Below are 5,847 nucleotides of genomic sequence, written 5' to 3'. Positions count from 1 at the left end.
ACAATTATGAATTAAGATCAGAGCACCAAGCTCTGGAGCCATTACCAGGATTTGTTCGAGCCTGGAGATCACAATTTCGTGCACCAAGTTTTTGGCGCCGTTGCCGGGGATTGTTTGAGTTTTTGGCAAGCTTTTGGTCCGGTAACATCAGTGCCAGATTCCCTTTTGATCCGGCAACAGCACCAAGTTTTTGGCGCCGTTTCCGGGGATTGTTTGAGTTTGGACAACTGACGGTTCATCTTGTTGCTCAGATTAGGTAATTTTCTTTTTATTTTATTTTCAAAAATTTTTCAAAAATATTTCTAAAATTTTCTCATCTGTTTTCGAAAATAATAAAAATGTTTTCAAAAAAATTTTTATTCAAAATTTTTAAGAATGAATTCTCGTGTTTCATGAAGCATGTTGAAGCCTGGCTGGCTGTAAAGCCATGTCTATTCCTTTGGGAATGAGTATGTCAGGCATGTCATATCTGAATTACATGCTGAAGCTTGGCTGGCCATTGGCCATGTCTAGTGTTTTGGACCGGAGCTTTCATTGAAAGCTTGGCTGGCTAGTGAGCCATGTCTAATTCCTGGACTGAAGCTTTAGACTAAGAATGCAAGATTCCTGGAATTCATATTAAAAATTTTGGAATCCTTATTTTTCTTTTTCAATTAATTTTCGAAAAATCCAAAAAAAATTAGAAAATCATAAAAATCAAAAATATTTTTGTGTTTCTTGTTTGAGTCTTGAGTCATATCATAAGTTTGGTGTCAATTGCATGTGCATCTTACATTTTTCGAAAATTTCATGCATTCATGGTGTTCTTCATGATCTTCAAGTTGTTCTTGGTAAGTCTTCTTGTTTGATCTTGATGATTTTTTGTTTTGTGTCTTTTCATGTTTATCATATGCATTCTTGAATTCTTAGTGCGCAAGCATTAAAGAATTCTAAGTTTGGTGTCTTGCATGTTTTCTTTGCATTAAAAATTTTTCAAAATTGTGTCTTGATGTTCATCATGATCTTCAAAGTGTTCTTGGTGTTCATCTTGACATTCATAGCATTCTTGCATGCATCACATGTTTTGATCTAAAAATTTCATGCATTGCATCATTTTAGTGTTTTTCTCTTGCATCATAAAAATTCAAAAATCAAAAAATTATCTTTCCCTTTTTCTCTCATCAAATTCGAAAATTGAGTTGACTTTTTCAAAAATTTTTAAAATCAAGTTGTTTCTCATGAGTCAAATCAAATTTTCAATTTGAAAATCTTATCTTTTTCAAAATCTTTTTCAAAAATCAAATCTTTTTCAAAATTATTAGTTATTTTCGAAAATTTCAAAAATATTTTTCAAAAATCTTTTTCTTATTTTTATACCAAATTTTCGAAAATAACATAATCAATTAATGTTTTGATTCAAAAATTTGAAGTTTGTTACTTGCTTGTTAAGAAAGATTCAAACTTTAAGTTCTAGAATCATATCTTGTGATTTCTTATGAATCAAGTCATTAATTGTGATGTTAAAAATCAAATCTTTTTCAAAACAAATTTCTATCATATCTTTTCAAAAATATCTTCTCATCTTATCTTTTTCAAAAATATCTTTTCAAAATATCTTTCCTAACCTCCTAACTTCCTATCTTTTCAAAATTTGTTTCAACTAACTAACTAACTTTTTGTTGGTTTCTTAACTTTTTCAAAACTACCTAACTAACTCTCTCTCTCTAATTTTCGAAAATATCTCCCCTCTTTTTCAAAAATTTCTTTTTTATTAACTAATTATTTTTATTTTTTATTTTTGATTTCAAAAATTTTCGAAAAAATTACTAACATTTTTCAAAAACCATTTTTCAAAAATCACTAACTCCTTTTCAAAATAATTTTCGAAAATTATCCCTCCCCCATCCTATTCTATTTATTCATTCATATCCTAACATCTCATTTCACCTCCTTCCATCCTCACAGTTGTGTTTCTTCCATTATATTACATTCTTTGTCTCCCCCTCTTCTTCCACTCACACAGGGATCCCTATACTGTGGTATAAAGGATCTCTATTATTATTATTATTTTTCTGTCCATTCTTCCTTGTCATATGAGCAGGAGCAAGGATAAGAACATTCTTGTAGAAGAAGATCCAGAACCTGAAAGGACTCTGAAGAGAAAATTAAGAGAAGCTAAAATACAACAATCCAGAGATAACCTTTCAGAAATTTTCGAACAGGAAAAGAAGATGGCAGCCGAAAATAATAATAATATAAGGAAGATGCTTGGTGACTTTACTGCACCTAATTCCAGTTTACATGGAAGAAGCATCTCCATTCCTGCCATTGGAGCAAACAACTTTGAGCTGAAACCTCAATTAGTTTCTCTAATGCAGCAGAACTACAAGTTTCATGGACTTCCATCTGAAGATCCTTTTCAGTTCTTAACTGAATTCTTGCAGATATGTGATACTGTTAAGACTAATGGAGTAGATCCTGAAGTCTACAGGCTCATGCTTTTTCCTTTTGCTGTAAGAGACAGAGCTAGATTATGGTTGGATTCTCAACCCAAAGACAGCCTGAACTCTTGGGATAAGCTGGTCACGGCTTTCTTAGCCAAGTACTTTCCTCCTCAAAAGCTGAGCAAGCTTAGAGCTGATGTTCAAACCTTCAGACAGAAAGAAGGTGAATCTCTCTATGAAGCTTGGGAAAGATACAAACAGTTGACCAAAAAGTGTCCTTCTGACATGCTTTCAGAATGGACCATCCTGGATATATTCTATGATGGTCTGTCTGAGTTATCAAAGATGTCATTGGATACCTCTGCAGGTGGATCCATTCACCTAAAGAAAACGCCTGCAGAAGCTCAAGAACTCATTGACATGGTTGCTAATAACCAGTTCATGTACACTTCTGAAAGAAATCCTGTGAGTAATGGGATGCCTATGAAGAAGGGAGTTCTTGAGGTTGATACTCTGAATGCCATATTGGCTCAGAATAAAATATTGACTCAGCAAGTCAATATGATTTCTCAGAGTCTGTATGGAATGCAAGCTGCATCCAACAGTACTCAAGAGGCATCTTCTGAAGAAGAAGCCTATGATCCTGAGAACCCTGCAATAGCAGAGGTGAACTACTTAGGTGAACCTTATGGAAACACCTATAACTCAACATGGAGAAATCATCCAAATTTCTCATGGAAGGATCAAAAGCCCCAACAAGGCTTTAATAATGGTGGAAGAAACAGGTTTAGCAATAGCAAACCTTTTCCATCATCCACTCAGCAACAGACAGAGAACTCTGAACAAAATGCTTCTAATTTAGCAAATCTAGTCTCTGATCTATCTAAGGCCACTGTAAGTTTCATGAATGAAACAAGGTCTTCCATTAGAAATCTGGAAGCACAAGTGGGCCAGCTGAGTAAAAGGATCACTGAAATCCCTCCTAGTACTCTCCCAAGCAATACAGAAGAGAATCCAAAAGGAGAGTGCAAGGCCATTGACATAAGCGCCATGGCCGAACCTGTGAGGAGAGGAGAGGACGTGAATCCCAAGGAGGAAGACCTCCTGGGACGTCCAGTGATCAATAAGGAGCTTCCCTCTGAGGAACCAAAGGAATCTGAGACTCATCTAGAGACCATAGAGATTCCATTGAACCTCCTTATGCCCTTCATGAGCTCTGATGAGTATTCCTCTTCTGAAGAGAATGAGGATGTCACTGAAGAGCAAACTGCCAAGTTTCTTGGTGCAATCATGAAGCTGAATGCCAAGTTATTTGGCATTGATGCTTGGGAAGTTGAACCTCCCTTGTTCATCAATGAACTAAGTGATCTGGATCAACTGACATTGCCTCAGAAGAGACAGGATCCTGGAAAGTTCATAATACCCTGTACCATAGGCACCATGATCTTTAAGGCTCTGTGTGACCTTGGTTCAGGAATAAACCTCATGCCCCTCTCTGTAATAGAGAAACTGGGAATCTATGGGGTGCAAGCTGCTAAAATCTCACTAGAGATGGCAGACAGCTCAAGAAGACAGGCTTATGGACAAGTAGAAGATGTATTAGTAAAGGTTGAGGGCCTTTACATACCTACTGATTTCATAGTCCTGGATACTGGAAAGGAAGAGGATGAATCCATCATCCTAAGAAGACCTTTCCTGGCCACAGCAAGAGCTGTGATTGATGTTGACAGAGGTGAAATAGTCCTTCAATGGAATGAGAACTCCCTTGTATTCAAAACTCAAGGATCTCCCTCTGCAACCATGGAGAGGAAGCTTGAAAAGCTTCTCTCAAAGCAGAGTCAACCAGAGCCCCCACAGTCAAACTCTAAGTTTGGTGTTGGGAGGCCACAACCAAACTCTAAGTTTGGTGTTGAACTCCCATATCCAAACTCTAAGTTTGGTGTTGGAGAGTTTCCACAAAGCTCTGCACATCTGTGAGGCTCCATGAGAGCCCACTGTCAAGCTATTGACATTAAAGAAGCGCTTGTTGGGAGGCAACCCAATGTTTATCTAATTCTTATTTTTATTGTTTTTCATGTTTTCTTAGGTTCATGATCATGTGGAGTCACAAAATAAATAGAAAAATTGAAAACGGAATCAAAAACAGCAGAAGAAAAATCACACCCTGGAGGAGCATCTGTCTGGCGTTCAAACGCCAGAACAGAGCATAGTTCTGGCGCTGAACGCCCAGAATGGGAGCATCCTGGCGCTGAACGCCCAGAACAAGCATGGTTCTGGCGTTCAACGCCAGAAATGGCAGCAAAGGGGCGTTGAACGCCCAAAATGGGCACCAACCTGGCGCTGAACGCCCAGAGTTGTGTGCAAGGGCATTTTACATGCCTAAATTGGTGCAGGGATGTAAATGCATTGACACCTCAGGATCTGTGGACCCCACAGGATCATCTCAGGATCTGTGGACCCCACAGGATCCCCACCTACCTCATCATCTCTCTTCCCATTCATGATCATCCCTTCTACTTTCCATTTACCACTCACATCCATACAACCACTACCTTCAAAATTCAACATCTCTCTCCCACCCAATCCCACCCATATGGCCGAATACACACTCCCCTCCATCTCCTCCATATCTTCTTCTTATTCTTCTATTCTTTCTTCTTTTGCTCGAGGGCGAGCAACATTCTAAGTTTGGTGTGGTAAAAGCATAGCTTTTTTGTTTTTTCCATAACCATTGATGGCACCTAAGGCCAGAGAAACCTCTAGAAAGAGGAAAGGGAAGACAAAAGCTTCCATCAAGGGTCTATAGCTCAGTGGTAGAACATTTGACTGCAAATCAAGAGATCCCTGAGATACCTCAGGGGATACATTTTCTTCCACACAATTATTGGAAGCAACTAAGGGTGGAACATCAAGAGCACTCCATCATCCTTCATGAAATCAGAGAAGATCTAAAAGCAATGAAGGAGGAGCAGCCAAGGCAAGGAAGAGACATAGAAGAGCTCAAGGACATCACTAAGGTGGACTCATTCCTTGTTCTTACTTTTTCTGTTTTTCATTTTCTATGTTATGTGCTTATCTATGTTTGTGTCTTCATTACATGATCATTAATAGTTAGTAACTTTGTCTTAAAGTTATAAATGTCCTATGAATCCATCACCTCTCTTAAATGAAAAATGTTTTAATTCAAAAGAACAAGAAGTACATGAGTTTCGAATTTATCCTTGAACTTAGCTTAATTATATTGATGTGGTGACAATGCTTCTTATTTTCTGAATGTATGCTTGAACAGTGCATATGTCTTTTGAAGTTGTTGTTTAAGAATGTTAAATATGTTGGCTCTTGAAAGAATGATGACTAGGAGACATGTTATTTGATAATCTGAAAAATCACAAAAATGATTCTTGAAGCAAGAAAAAGCAGCAAA

The 5,847-nt window shown here is 37.5% G+C and overlaps 1 non-coding gene across 1 annotated transcript; it reads right to left on the bottom strand.

Annotated features, from left to right (window-relative positions):
* Positions 1–2,606: 2,606 nt before the first annotated feature.
* LOC112725563 (small nucleolar RNA R71) lies at positions 2,607–2,714 on the bottom strand. The gene has a single exon (XR_003164664.1). It is a non-coding gene; the product is annotated as a small nucleolar RNA R71 (small nucleolar RNA).
* Between the last annotated feature and the right edge of the window lie 3,133 nt (positions 2,715–5,847).

The sequence above is a fragment of the Arachis hypogaea genome, chromosome 11 (assembly GCF_003086295.3).
Source record: "Arachis hypogaea cultivar Tifrunner chromosome 11, arahy.Tifrunner.gnm2.J5K5, whole genome shotgun sequence".
Taxonomy (NCBI): domain Eukaryota; kingdom Viridiplantae; phylum Streptophyta; class Magnoliopsida; order Fabales; family Fabaceae; genus Arachis; species Arachis hypogaea.
Note: the sequence above shows the minus strand (reverse complement) of the source record. Positions and strands in the feature narration are given on the sequence as shown.